This window comes from Mytilus galloprovincialis, chromosome 6, assembly GCF_965363235.1.
Source record: "Mytilus galloprovincialis chromosome 6, xbMytGall1.hap1.1, whole genome shotgun sequence".
In the NCBI taxonomy this organism is placed as follows: Eukaryota; Metazoa; Mollusca; class Bivalvia; order Mytilida; family Mytilidae; genus Mytilus; species Mytilus galloprovincialis.
This window is the reverse complement of record NC_134843.1, coordinates 49,065,102-49,081,642: the sequence shown is the minus strand read 5'-3', so window position 1 is coordinate 49,081,642 and position 16,541 is coordinate 49,065,102. Positions and strand designations below refer to the sequence as shown.

General features: G+C 32.7%; 1 long non-coding RNA gene across 1 annotated transcript; it reads left to right on the top strand.

The window, feature by feature from the left end:
• Nucleotides 1-533: 533 nt before the first annotated feature.
• LOC143079775 (uncharacterized) lies at nucleotides 534-2,784 on the top strand. Its single transcript, XR_012979479.1, has 2 exons — nucleotides 534-720; nucleotides 2,416-2,784. It is a non-coding gene; the product is annotated as an uncharacterized LOC143079775 (long non-coding RNA).
• The last annotated feature ends 13,757 nt before the right edge of the window (nucleotides 2,785-16,541 follow it).

Sequence of the window (16,541 nt, the reverse complement as noted above, 5' to 3'; positions counted from 1 at the left end):
TAATATAAAGATTTCCCAAGCCTAAACGCAAATAAACAAATGCATGTCTAATTACTTTCACTGTGAAAAGTTTAATGTATTTTCACACAGGCCGTTTCCTCAGTTGTGTAATCAAAAATTATGCACTGAGCGAGTTCGTTTCTTTCTCTCAATAATTTTGTAACCATTACTCCTTAGTGCACGTGCGCCTTTGTTCGACAGATGCCAGGGAAAAAAAACCTTCATTAATTTTATTAGATATTTTGTCAGCCTTTTTGTCTTAAAAATCAATAGAAAAAAAAGCGTAAACTGATTCTTTCCTAATAATTTTACAATAATGCATTAGAACTGATAAAACTTCATTGGTCTAGACAAAGAAATAGAACAATACAGGATAAAAAGCTGCATCTTTCATATACTTTCCATTTATTGCTTTGATAAGAAATAAAATGAAAAAAAAAATATTGCATAAGCATGATATAAAAAAGAAGATGTGGTATGATTGCCAACAAGACAACTCTCCACAAGAGACCAAATGATACAGAAATTAGCTATAGTTCACCGTACCAGTGCGTGAACCGGTGACAAAATATTATCGCCCCTGTAAACAGTGGGCTCTTCTGACTAGAGGTAATCGGTAAAGAACAGCGGAAAGTGGTGTACATTGTTTACGAGCTTGAAATGAGCTAACACAGACGAACTGAGACGTGTCAACGTAATATGAATATGATAATGCACCAGGTAAATTATTAATTGTTAAGTTTATCACATCATCGTATCTTCATATGATAGGTAAATAAGTGAATTTTCGATTTTAAGTGTCGTCAGGGTTCAAACCTGGAATCATGCCAACCTTTCATTATTTTTTTTTAATACTAACCTATAGTCGGAACATCTTGATTTTCTCCCAATTTGTAAAGTTAATTATGCTGCTTGACATATATTTTTTTTGGGGAAAAAAAATTGATATGCAGTCAAATGTGGCAGTTTTTAATATTTGTTGCTATGTGAAATAAAGGGAAGTAAATTAAAGTGTGACAAAAATGCAGTTTAGGCATAAGACAATATTTGTAATTTATCGTTGAATTGTTATCCATAATAAATTACCCGTTTGAACAATGCGTTAACGAATAATACATATAAAATCAGTCTTTTATCCTGGGTTGTTATGAGACGCGTTAATTGTTGCTAGGGTGCTCTCTTCGAGGTCCGCGCTCTTGGTATATAAAGACACCGATTCATTGCAAGTCGCTCATTTTTTAATTGGCCGTCGACGGATGAACATCGGAAAGTGAATACCAGACAATAAAGTAGTTTAAAAGGAAAGTTTGTAAACCTAGTTTGAGTTGAAAGCTTGTGGTTTTGAAGCAAGCGGTTTTTGAAGTCTTTACGATTGTTGCAAGCTACCGGGTTGTTCCGATACTGTAATTTCCCCCGGGAATGGTCGCAGTCCCTCGAACAGGTGGTTTGTAAAAGTCTGGTGACTTTGGTGCTTCGGAGAATAAGTATTACAATTATTGCAAGCTACCGCGTTGTTCCGAAACTGTAATTTCTCTCGGGAATGGTCGCAGTCCCTCGAACAGATAGCTTGTAATAATCTGGTGACTTAGGTGCTCCGGGGACTAGGTGCTTCAAAACTAGTTGTCTCAGGAACTAGGTGCTTCAGAGACTAGTTGTCTCAGAGACTGGGTGTCTCAGAACTAGGTGTTTCAGGAACCTAGGATTTTTGAAGCTTATTCTTAAGTTTAATATAATTGTTTGTCAAATCAGTTGGGACCTCGGAGTCAGTGAAAGGATCAAGGATAAATTGAGGTTCTAGTTTTCAGACTACTTTTTGATACAAAGTTATTTGTGTAAATAGTGTTATTTCTTTATTAAGTTTCAAAGTTGGTCTTGTAGTTTTAAGTAAAGCCTCCAAGTTGTAGTTGGGTTTTTGAGTTAATTAAAAGATTGATATTGGAGTGTCTCAGATTCTGTGAAAACGGATACGAACATATAGTTCATAAGCCAAACACGTTACAAAAGTAAAAGAAGTCGCGCTTTTTCAAATAGTAAACAATTTAATTCAGATGCATAGTATTTTGTCAAATGATAAAGAATATCGTAGAAACTTGCTAGAAATTCATCTAATTTATAAAAGATATACAACATGACATACTGAAATCTGAAAAGGGGTAAAACCACCATACCTTGAACAAATTCAGTTAAAAAAAGGGGGGGGGGTGGTAAAATGCTACGAAATTTAGATTTTATTTATTTTTTGTCGACAGCCAAAAGATGATTTGACATGTAACTAACTACTTCTTCAATTTCATTTTAAAGTAAAATTGGCTTTTTTTAGGGTCTCTGTTTATTGTGGTCTGATGTTTTCAGGTTCTCTTTGGATTGCCAAATAATATTATAATCATCTAATTGAATGTTCAAATTATTTTGCAGCGATGGTGTGTATGGAAGGAAGACTGTCATAAAACCCAACAGTTCCGGATGGCCCTGTAAATAATTGCTTAACATCAATAGCGATGTAAGATTCAAGTGTTTGATTTAGCACAAGTTTAGCCAGGTTTTCCTTGTAATTGTGGCAGAAAAACCACTAGACAGTGTCATGCATTGAAAGGATATCAAACGGATATTTTATGGAATGATTCTCGTACATATAAAATCATATGCATAGGAATGTGGAGCTAGTGTGACTGTCTTTCATGCAGCAATTTTTAATTTCCAATATAAACTCTGAAAAGACAAGAGCATAGAAATGTATACCAATGAGAAACATTCTTTGTGAATAAAATCATTCCAAAACTTAAATGTGTCATTAGTGTTGCATTATTTATCAGTAGAGATAATCAGATTCCAGTAAGATTGTCCAACTGATGGTTTTTGTTTGTAATCGTTTTTGTAAATCTTAGTTGTTTTGACAATCCGGGCTGTGCATGTTGCCCGGCTGACCCTTTCAGTGTGAGAATATTTTGTTTATGATAAAAAAAATCACTGATTCAAGACTGGAGCGGACCCCTTTTAGGCAGTTAGTGCGAATCCTTTAGGTTTAAACCATTACATGCAATACGGGGGGAGGGGGAAGATTTTTTTTACCGAGTCAAACATTTTTCCTAATTATAATACATTGAGATTTAATATATACTTTGCTGTATGTAGTGTGTATATTAAAGTATTGCCAACAAAATTCATCAAATTTGGGATCATAATATTGTTTAAGAAAAACCCTTACCCCCTGTACATCATAAAAGTTCATAATCTTCTGTAGCACACGTGCATGGTTAATTTGGATCACATATTTTCTATTCCGATGTTATAAGAATTCGAAGGTTAATATCATTTACAATATCATTCAAAAAATTTCTGGGATTTTTTTTTACTATCAACGTTGAACCTCGAGGTTACATTGTAGTAAAAAAAATCCAATAAAAACGTTGAATGTAAATGATATGCACCTTTAAATCTTATATTGTAGGACTCATGTTGTTCAAACATAATGTGTTGATCAATTATGTTATGATGATTTTGATAAACTTCACATTAGGTAATCTTTCACGTATATTGATTACATTATATCGAGTTGTCCCAACGATATACTTGTCGGTGTGCTCGATCATACGAATTTACCGACATTCATATAGACAAAATGACACAACTTTGAAAAATTCTTGTGACGAAACTACATTTCGGAACACGTTAAAAATTGGATACCCAGAAAGCTACATTATTAAGGTTTGATATATATTTTTTTCAAAAAAAAAGCAAAATATGCAGTCAAATGTGGCAGTTTTTTACACACCCCTATGTTGAACAATAGGTTGTTCAATTAACAGCATGTTTGGCAATTTAAAAATCATATATTAACACATTTAGCTTTAACATATACTTTATTTATAGTGGTTGTATAAAAGTTATATAATGGTTTTGTGTTTTGAGAGATATTCATCCCTATGCATATCGGGTTTTATGCGTAAATTGTCTCTCCTGTTCTTAGACCTTTTCTATCTCTTTCATAAGAAGAGTGACTTTTCTATTGTTCTAGTGTCACTGGAAATCCCACTGGTACGGCCTTCATTGCATGTTTCAGTTTATATATAATGGAATGTTGTCCATATATGCTTTTTATAACATCTGCATAGATCTCTACAAATTTGTATTAATTTTGGCTATTGGTACTTTACGGAACGGAACGGAACGGAACGGAATTTCATTTAAGGTATCCAAAGGGGGCATTTATCAAAATTTCGAAAAATCTTTAAAACAAAACAAACTTTAAAATTTCTGTGTTTTACGGTTTTCCATATACAAATAACACAAATGTATACTTAATCTCATCTTCACAGGTGAAATGTGTAATAATGTATAACATCGGGAAATATTCTGTAGATGAATATGTCGGATTGTCCTGATAAATTATCATGAAATTAACGCATTTGCAAGTCATGCATTATGATATCTAGACTGACCTCACGTCGTCCTTGATTAGAGACAGTGATCAAGTTGAATCTGATTTAAACTTTTTAATTTATTTTTCCGTTCCGTTCCGTTCCGCAAAGTACCAATTGCTCTGAGGAATTGGTATTTAACGGAAAAAACGGAAACAGACATCTTTAATGTAATTAAAGCAGTATGATAACAAAAATTGTCTGACACCTCTTTTTGCATGAGTGGTATGTGTTTTAGATAGCATTTTCGACTTGATCAATACTAAAAAATTTAACACAAAGGCAGGTTACACAAAAAGTCTTTCTCCTTCCATCGGTAATTATATTTTAAAAAAGAGGCCTTCAACAGCCCGTTCCGACGATGATTAGAGACAGTGATCAAGTTGAATCTGATTTAAACTTTTTAATTTATTTTTCCGTTCCGTTCCGTTCCGCAAAGTACCAATTGCTCTGAGGAATTGGTATTTAACGGAAAAAACGGAAACAGACATCTTTAATGTAATAAAAGCAGTATGATAACAAAAATTGTCTGACACCTCTTTTTGCATGAGTGGTATGTGTTTTAGATAGCATTTTCGACTTGATCAATAATAAAAAATTTAACACAAAGGCAGGTTACACAAAAAGTCTTTCTCCTTCCATCGGTAATTATATTTTAAAAAAGAGGCCTTCAACAGCCCGTTCCGCCGATGATTAGAGACAGTGATCAAGTTGAATCTGATTTAAACTTTTTAATTTATTTTTCCGTTCCGTTCCGTTCCGCAAAGTACCAATTGCTCTGAGGAATTGGTATTTAACGGAAAAAACGGAAACAGACATCTTTAATGTAATTAAAGCAGTATGATAACAAAAATTGTCTGACACCTCTTTTTGCATGAGTGGTATGTGTTTTAGATAGCATTTTCGACTTGATCAATAATAAAAAATTTAACACAAAGGCAGGTTACACAAAAAGTCTTTCTCCTTCCATCGGTAATTATATTTTAAAAAAGAGGCCTTCAACAGCCCGTTCCGACGATGATTAGAGACAGTGATCAAGTTGAATCTGATTTAAACTTTTTAATTTATTTTTCCGTTCCGTTCCGTTCCGCAAAGTACCAATTGCTCTGAGGAATTGGTATTTAACGGAAAAAACGGAAACAGACATCTTTAATGTAATTAAAGCAGTATGATAACAAAAATTGTCTGACACCTCTTTTTGCATGAGTGGTATGTGTTTTAGATAGCATTTTCGACTTGATCAATACTAAAAAATTTAACACAAAGGCAGGTTACACAAAAAGTCTTTCTCCTTCCATCGGTAATTATATTTTAAAAAAGAGGCCTTCAACAGCCCATTCCGACGATGATTAGAGACAGTGATCAAGTTGAATCTGATTTAAACTTTTTAATTTATTTTTCCGTTCCGTTCCGTTCCGCAAAGTACCAATTGCTCTGAGGAATTGGTATTTAACGGAAAAAACGGAAACAGACATCTTTAATGTAATAAAAGCAGTATGATAACAAAAATTGTCTGACACCTCTTTTTGCATGAGTGGTATGTGTTTTAGATAGCATTTTCGACTTGATCAATAATAAAAAATTTAACACAAAGGCAGGTTACACAAAAAGTCTTTCTCCTTCCATCGGTAATTATATTTTAAAAAAGAGGCCTTCAACAGCCCGTTCCGCCGATGATTAGAGACAGTGATCAAGTTGAATCTGATTTAAACTTTTTAATTTATTTTTCCGTTCCGTTCCGTTCCGCAAAGTACCAATTGCTCTGAGGAATTGGTATTTAACGGAAAAAACGGAAACAGACATCTTTAATGTAATTAAAGCAGTATGATAACAAAAATTGTCTGACACCTCTTTTTGCATGAGTGGTATGTGTTTTAGATAGCATTTTCGACTTGATCAATAATAAAAAATTTAACACAAAGGCAGGTTACACAAAAAGTCTTTCTCCTTCCATCGGTAATTATATTTTAAAAAAGAGGCCTTCAACAGCCCGTTCCGACGATGATTAGAGACAGTGATCAAGTTGAATCTGATTTAAACTTTTTAATTTATTTTTCCGTTCCGTTCCGTTCCGCAAAGTACCAATTGCTCTGAGGAATTGGTATTTAACGGAAAAAACGGAAACAGACATCTTTAATGTAATTAAAGCAGTATGATAAAAAAAAATGTCTGACACCTCTTTTTGCATGAGTGGTGTGTGTTTTAGATAGCATTTTCGACTTGATCAATAATAAAAAATTTAACACAAAGGCAGGTTACACAAAAAGTCTTTCTCCTTCCATCGGTAATTATATTTTAAAAAAGAGGCCTTCAACAGCCCGTTCCGACGATGATTAGAGACAGTGATCAAGTTGAATCTGATTTAAACTTTTTAATTTATTTTTCCGTTCCGTTCCGTTCCGCAAAGTACCAATTGTTCTGAGGAATTGGTATTTAACGGAATCAACGGAAACAGACATCTATAATGTAATAAAAGCAGTATGATAAAAACAAGTCAGACCCTTCTTTTTTGAATGAGTGGTAAGTGTTTTAGATAGCATTTCGACTGGATCAATATTTAAATAAACAGCTGCGCCATGAGCGCATGATACGCCCGTCGTCTTGTGAAAAAACATAAATCTTTTTTGAATAACACAGGGTTGTACAGGATGTCATGCTTAGTATATCCTGACTCATTCCTTATTCCCGCTCAATAGGAAGATTGTACAAGATGTATTTGGAAACCCGACGCAACATTAGCCTGTTAAGTTTTAAGCAATAGAGATACAGCGCAACATGTGAAAAAAAAACCTCTTTTTTTACAAAAAACTCAATAACTCGAAAATATAAAAATGAATCATCACCAAAAAGTATACAGATCTTTAGATTAATATAACAAAGAAGTGTGTAAAGTTTTAAGCAATAATCATAAATCGTTTTTGAGATATGGTGCGACATGTACCCCCCCCCCTTTTTTTTTACAAAATACTCAATAACTCAAAAATGAAATTTTGAATCATCACCAAAAAGTATACAGATATTAAGATTAATATAACTAAGAAGAATTTAAAGTTTTAAGCCATAATCAAGAATCGTTTTTGAGATACGGTGCGACATGTGAAAAAAACACACCCCTGTTTTAGTTACAAAGTGCCATAACTCAAAAAGTTGTAATCTTATTTTCACAAAAAAGTATACAGATCATTTGACCATCATAAGAAACAACTATGTTAAGTTTCATGAAATTTGGATAAGTCGTTCTCAAGTTACGGTGCGACATGTTTACACCGGACAGACGGACGGACGGACGGACGGACACTGGACATTTGTATACCATAATACGTCCCGTCAAAATTGACGGACGTATAAAAAATAACACAAAGACAGGTTAGACAAAAGGTCTTTCTACTTCCATTGGTAATTATAAATTAAAAAAGGGGCCTTCCGAAGATGATAAGAAACAGTGATCCCCATTTCCATTCTCAATTTTATATTAGAAACAAGGTCTCATAAATATTAAAACATATGTTTAAAATATATCTTCATAAAAATATGAGCACTAAACACTGGTTTACACTATAATAAAAAAATGTTTGCAAATTGTTAAAACATTTTCGGATTTATCAAAGCACTATAAAAAATGGTAACTCCTTAAAAGTCATAAAACCACAATAATAACTGCTGTTAATCAAAGTATTTATAAAAACTAAAAGTCTGTTCTGTTACAAAACCTATAGGCAAAGGTCTTACTATAATATCAGCGGGAAATTTCGGTTCTAGAGGTGCATTCCGTATTTAATCTGTTTTTTTTCTCCTATCTCCTGACGACAGCTGGTGTGTCCGTAGATATTGTTTAAATTTTCTATATTTTCACTTTTTAATTAGTTTACCTGCACAATGGAGCAGAAGCAATATTTATTTTTTGGCGCAAATGAAAAACTACAACTTTTAAGAATTGGCGCAAAAGCAATGCGTACTTAAATATCAATCAAACTTGACCGTGCCCACAAAACGATTGTTCAAATTACGAATAGTTTCAGCTTAAAATCCATGGCACTCTAAAATGTAGATTTTTTAAATCACATAAATTCCATATCGATATACGTATATTTGGATCTATGCAATATGTTTATCTGGACATCAGCATGCTAGCTTAGTTCCGTCATTTCAATAACATGGATGGCAATATGTTTGATTGATCTAACCATACGTTAACCAGTGTCCTTTGAATACAGTGATCATGCATGATGTGAACATTTTTTTCTATAGACATAGGTAGATTTGATTAATCCAAATAATATAGGTATAAAGCATACCGGTGTCCATGCAATTCATAATGCAAAACAACAATATATAGAAATAAATTATGTTTTTTTTTTATGAAATGTATGTGCTTATGCAACATTATCAAACTGCTGTAATGCATTAGTTATAAACTTTGAAAGAACCGATGACTTTTCATTCGTTTTTAAACTCAAATGTACTTAAATAGCACATTTTAAACCGTAAGAAATTGGTTTATCTCTCGAAAAAACCTGAACTGTTCTCGAAAAAACCCGAACTGGTCTCGAAAAAACTTGGACAGATGGAAATGAATATACCCTTAAAATTGCCTTTTAATTACAATAACTAAAACTTTTGTTATAGCATATGTAAATGTAAGGATATAAAGACATCATGTGTGCATGCTCTTTGAAATTTGCATTGGTATGTGTATAGAAATTGCTTTTTTCTATATTTTGGCATAAAAGCATTATTAGGCCAAATCAAACTTTTTTAACTGCAAAGTATGTATGGTTGGCAACATCCTTTCATCACAAATACTTACTTAACTTGTTTGATCTTGTAAATTTAGTTTAAGCATTTATTTTACGTGTTAAAGGAAAACATGTATGTTTGTTTACATTTTTAGTCATAATCTCTCGAAAAAAACTGGACGCTCTCGAAAAAACCCGATCAAATCACTCGAAAAAACACGATCTCAACCGGACACTATACCTACGGTGGTAATACTGATACGTATTATTACATATCAGTAAACAAAATCTACAAACAGTATGTTAATAAAGAGTTATGAAGTAAAATGTACATGGGACAAAATCACAAAAAATACATAGAATAATACAAATTATCAATGAACAGGTGTTATATGTCAGTTTGGTATGGTCAAGACGTTTGGTAAAGATAACATCCTTTTAAGAGAGTTATCTCGCCTTAACCAGTTATGGGGTTTTTCGTATTGCGGATTGCATTCCGTATTTGTATGATATGTTAGTTGATTTGTTCTCTTGATTTATTGTTACCATTCCATGTAGATGTGTTTTTGAAGAATAGAATTTATTAACTTGAATATTCGTTTATTATCTATGCCAGAAAGGAGCATTAAACAGGGCTTTACTTGACAGTCGATGTAGAGTCTGCAACAAAAAACGAATCATAGTATATTTTTAGCATTCTTTTAAACACATACAGTAGACGACTTTAGTTTTAATACCGATTTTGCCGCAAATACTAATATTCTCTTAGAAATCAAAGACGGTTACTTCGAAGTCGATAATAGGGCTATCTTAACTAGTTATCGTAAGTGTATACTAAGATAGCCGTTAAATTGTTAAGATAACCCACGAGGGGATTGCAGATACTCTCTTATCACCATCGTAATCTTCTTGTAAAGCGTTTTCTCTTAAATGAAACTTAAGATAGGTTTTCATGATACAGGGGCCCGCGGTAACAAGAAACTTCTCTTAAAGTCTTCGTAAGTCATAGTTTACGATTACACAAAGAATGCATTAAGGGTCCTTTTAAGAGTGTATCAAAAAGCATTCTATTTTCGTTCTTTTCTTTCCCATAACTTCGTTTGATAAAACCCTTAAAACATTCTTAGTCTAAGCGCACTTATTAATTTTCGGACTTATCCGACAACGTTTTCTTTGAAATTCTTTGATTTACATGTTAGTTTGTCCCGAAAAAATCTAGTGAAATGTTTGTATCGTAGGGCTATCATGACTAGCAGTGACACGGACAGTGAATTAAATGTATGCAATTACTTTTGCAAATAATCTTACATGTTTTCAATTTGTTTCTTAATCCGTTATAAATCAAGAGGACTTGAGCGGCCAAGCAATACACGTACAGTTTCATTCCCTGACATTCCTCATGTGTAAAATAAAGGTCATTTTCATTCTAAGATAGGTTGATGTGTGGGTAGAACCGCACTTACATTAAAATGTTTTTTCACAAGACGACGGGCGTATCATGCGCTCATGGCGCAGCTGTTTATTTAAATATTGATCCAGTCGAAATGCTATCTAAAACACTTACCACTCATTCAAAAAAGAAGGGTCTGACTTGTTTTTATCATACTGCTTTTATTACATTATAGATGTCTGTTTCCGTTGATTCCGTTAAATACCAATTCCTCAGAGCAATTGGTACTTTGCGGAACGGAACGGAACGGAAAAATAAATTAAAAAGTTTAAATCAGATTCAACTTGATCACTGTCTCTAATCATCGTCGGAACGGGCTGTTGAAGGCCTCTTTTTTAAAATATAATTACCGATGGAAGGAGAAAGACTTTTTGTGTAACCTGCCTTTGTGTTAAATTTTTTATTATTGATCAAGTCGAAAATGCTATCTAAAACACATACCACTCATGCAAAAAGAGGTGCAAAAAGAGGTGTCAGACAATTTTTGTTATCATACTGCTTTAATTACATTAAAGATGTCTGTTTCCGTTTTTTCCGTTAAATACCAATTCCTCAGAGCAATTGGTACTTTGCGGAACGGAACGGAACGGAAAAATAAATTTAAAAGTTTAAATCAGATTCAACTTGATCACTGTCTCTAATCATCGTCGGAACGGGCTGTTAAAGGCCTCTTTTTTTAAAATATAATTACCGATGGAAGGAGAAAGACTTTTTGTGTAACCTGCCTTTGTGTTAAATTTTTTATTATTGATCAAGTCGAAAATGCTATCTAAAACACATACCACTCATGCAAAAAGAGGTGTCAGACAATTTTTGTTATCATACTGCTTTTATTACATTAAAGATGTCTGTTTCCGTTTTTTCCGTTAAATACCAATTCCTCAGAGCAATTGGTACTTTGCGGAACGGAACGGAACGGAAAAATAAATTAAAAAGTTTAAATCAGATTCAACTTGATCACTGTCTCTAATCATCGTCGGAACGGGCTGTTGAAGGCCTCTTTTTCAAAATATAATTACCGATGGAAGGAGAAAGACTTTTTGTGTAACCTGCCTTTGTGTTAAATTTTTTATTATTGATCAAGTCGAAAATGCTATCTAAAACACATACCACTCATGCAAAAAGAGGTGTCAGACAATTTTTGTTATCATACTGCTTTAATTACATTAAAGATGTCTGTTTCCGTTTTTTCCGTTAAATACCAATTCCTCAGAGCAATTGGTACTTTGCGGAACGGAACGGAACGGAAAAATAAATTAAAAAGTTTAAATCAGATTCAACTTGATCACTGTCTCTAATCAAGGACGACGTGAGGTCAGTCTAGATATCATAATGCATGACTTGCAAATGCGTTAATTTCATGATAATTTATCAGGACAATCCGACATATTCATCTACAGAATATTTCCCGATGTTATACATTATTACACATTTCACCTGTGAAGATGAGATTAAGTATACATTTGTGTTATTTGTATATGGAAAACCGTAAAACACAGAAATTTTAAAGTTTGTTTTGTTTTAAAGATTTTTCGAAATTTTGATAAATGCCCCCTTTGGATACCTTAAATGAAATTCCGTTCCGTTCCGTTCCGTTCCGTTCCGTTCCGTTCCGTTCCGTAAAGTACCAATAGCCTTAATTTTTACTATAGAAATACATGTATTTCTAGCTAAAACAGTTCTCTTTTACAGAAAAAAAAATTACAGCTGAAACAGTTCTACCTACAGAACTATGCATGACGCACACAACAACAATCTACTATTTTATAATTGAAATATACATCTAACGTATGGGAATTATGGAGAGTAAAGTAAATTTTCTACATTGACTGACTTGTTCATTGTAGGTTGCTTAACGTCCGATGGCAAATATTTCAATCATATGCAAGAAGAGTTAAAAATGGCAATAAATCAAATATGTGGTTTCTTGCAAGCGGGTCATTTGGGGTGAACGATTGGGGGGGAAAAACAACCAAACTTATTTAAAGATAATTGGGACATGTTGGATAGAGGCAGTAGTTTTGTCATAGACAGACCACTTTCATATCCTCTAAAACTATCATAAGGTACTTTCCCTGAACCAAGTATCTGTGTTCGACTTTCTAATTCTGATCGCTGTGATGTGAATATTTTCATCTTAGAAACCATTAGGATTTTTTGAACGACAGAAGCGCGTCCATCATCGAATGTGACCCTCGAATCTCAAAAGTTTTAAAGACCAAATAAAGTACACAGTTGGGTTTGTATTGCGATTCATCACAAAAGACATACAAAAAACAATCCTGTTTATATATATGTAAAAAATGCACCTTAGATAAAGTTGAAGACGAAGAACATTTTATATGTCAGTGTCTCCTTTGTAACTTTTTAAGAAGAGAATTTTATGATAATATTTTAATAGGTTGTAAAAATTTTGAAAAGTTAAGCCGCACAAATGCCAAATAAAATTGGCTTTTTATTCAAGAAAACCTAGAAGTATTGAAAAAGATTGCTATTTATATAAATAAATGTTTGGAACTGAGAAAACTATCAATTTAGTATAGATAACTTTTATTTATGACGTTGAGAATATTTGCCTGTTAATAATAGATATATTGTTATGCCTTCTTTATGTGTATGCCGTGCTCTGATCTGGCTGTTGTTTAACATCTAAGAATTGAAATAGTTAAATTCATATTTATGATTTATGTCAACACATTAAAATTATAAAAATCATTGTAATAAATTACTTTGCTCTTCATAGGCCCTTTAATTGGAATAAACATCTTATCTTATCCCCCAGATGGATAAACTGGGACCAATTCAGTCTACATCGAATGTATCGAGGTGTACGGATCCCTCAGATGGATAAACTGGAACAAATTTATATACCGAAGGTTATCTAGGGGTTCTACATTCGAATTATATTCACAAACTGTATACTAAACCCTATTTTATGAAAATTAGAAAGATGATATCATAAGCAATAAGTGTACCAAGTTTCAAGTTGATTGGACTTCAGCTTCATCAAAAACTACCTTCATCAAAAACTTTAACCTGAACGGACGCATAGACGAAGCACAGACCAGAAAACATAATGCCCCTCTACTATCGTAGGTGGGGCATAAAAATAAAGGCTGTAATAGGGGCTAAATCTAATTTTAAGAACTCAAGTCTTGTATTGCTGACTGACTTTCAGATGAAGTATAGCAATAAAGTGTGTCCCTATTTTGTAGTGTAAATGTACAGACTTGGTCTCGTTGAACGATACATCATTCATTCGTTTTCTAAGATTGGCCAAATTGGGCAATGACAAGATATAATTTACAACTATTAGAAAGCAATTGCTTGCACGTCAGCAGCAAATAAAGTAAATGGGGAACGGGTCCCTTAATATACCAATATAAGGAGGCAGAACTAAAAATCAGTCAATGATGCTAGTAAAACTCAATTCTAATTTTCAGATGCACAAGCATTTAGGTCAACTTAAGTTGGAGAAAAGCAATGAATGATTCAACATCTTTGCCATTTGTAAACAAGTAACGCCACCCAATTTAAATTGTTTTGTTGTATCCATCTGATAAATCCTGCCTTTTTTTCCATTCACAAATTAGACCTAGTTCTGGCCTATGACTATGATATATGGGCTTTGCTCATTGTTGAAGTTCAAACGGTGATCATTTGTGATTTTTGTGTCATTCAATCTCTTGTAGAGGGTTCTCATTGGCAATCAAACATAAAAAACTGGAATGTCTTTTCACGTTTAACCGCAATTCTTTAGCAATTAAGCTTGTTTAATTGCTTTACAGCTTATAATGTTTTTCTCTACAAACTCACAGAATCGAACTGAAATGTAAAAATAATTGAGCTTTAAGCGTGAAGGCGGTCCATTCGACAAAAATTATGCTCCTGCTAGCATATATATGTGATAAAGGAAGACAACTCAAACTGAACAAGAATCACAACCAAAATTTTAACTTGATCCATGTTAAGGGGTTATAAGCATTTTGTTCTAAGTTTCACCAATTTGAGACGTAGGCAAGAATAAAACTAAATGCCCCATCCGCTACAGTCGAATCATAGAAAGGAAATTTACCAAAAAGGCCCTGAAAAAGTAAACTTGATAGCAACCCATCTTTTGTTAGATGTTCCTATAAAACAGACTTTGCAAGAAAAGGATGATAACTCCATTTTTTACCAGATTAATTTAACAATGGCAACATAAAATTGATAAGATTTTTTTTAACATATTCAATTCTTGCACCTTGCAAATTTCTATATCATTCGAATTATACTCACAAACTGTATACTAAACCCTATTTTTTTATTATGATGGATCGTGACAACAGAGTACACTTGTACTAAAAATCAGATTACGAAAAGCACCCAACTAAAATTTTGTATTATAGACTACAAATATGATGCTATCAGAGTGACAGCAAACCGGATTTCCTGCAGAGGTCGAACCATGAACAGTTGAACAAGTATAGACACAACATTTAAGCTTTAAAAAAACTCTGAATTTGGATTGTGATTGAATATTTGACACATCATAAATGTGGTCAAAGAATTTGAGAAAAAAATTACATTTATTGTAAGAATCAGCATATCAAAGAACTCCAGGAATTAATTTAAAATTGAACCTTAATGTGGACTATTTTGATAAAGGAGTGCACTATACAAAATGTCTATATAAATACATGGTTAGATTTAGCATTTCGAAGAACCCCATAAATTCAATTTTTATTGAATTAAAAGTTTAATTTTTGGACCTACTTGAAAACTAAGTCCAATTTTTTAATATTTTTGAAAAAATGCAGGTTTATACATATAACATTTGAAAGAACCCTACATATATTTAATTTATGTTGAAATGAATCAGTTTAATTTTATCCATATAATTTTCTGTTCAAAGGGAAATAACTCAATCTGAATAAAGTATAAACACCTAGTTTTAAAATCATAAATGATTCCTATAGTGCGGTGACTGAATGCAGTTTTTTTTTATTATTCAATCTCCCCGATTAACACACCTATTTATATAACATATCATTGAAAGAGGTAACCTTGTACTATAATAATATGCCTGTCGTAAGCACTTGATATCATTCTTAAATTGAGGTCATCTAAAGTTTTGAAGGGTTTCAATTTTAACATTTTTTTTTCTATTTCTAATCTCTACCTCAATACAAACGATACTATTTTGGCTTAAATAATGATTTTATTAAATATAAACCTTAATCATTTAGATTTGTTTCTCCAAAAATTTCCTATAACGACGTTTTATATATAAAAAAAATATATATTAAAAATCCAGTGTTCAACCCATAAAATATGTAGAGCAACTTAACCTTATATAAAATAATTTCAATATTTCAATTTTAGGTGAAAAATCAAGTGTCATGAAGGACAATACTTCAAAATTATTTTTTTATAAACTATCATATTTGGTGAGGTATCAAACGAATTGCGGAAAGCAATACTTCGTACAATACAATAAAAAATGACCTCAAATTGAATTTGTGGATACTTCTTGGTGGTTTTTTTTTATAGACTACACGTTGCTTCTGTATTTTTCACAATAATTGCTGCTTCCATAGTATTATCTGTTGTTATATATTTTACTCTGGTTAATGTCTATTACATGATCGTTTGTGTGCCTATAACCCCCTCCTTCCGGCCCCTTGCAAATTGCCACAAACTTCAAAGGTATTCCATATATATATAAAAAAAAAGATGTTATCATTTTGATAATGGGGGGTTAAAGCTTTCCAATATACTACTAATCATAAAAACGACTTTTTATAAAATGTGACTATACGAAATTCTTACAACAGGGCAGAATATAAATAAGATCTATGCAGTTGTCTTTAATTTACAGCAGATTTCATTGATTGTGTAGGCAAAGATAATTTCTTTGCTTGCTAGTTTAACCGTGAAGTGATTATAAGGTAAGGT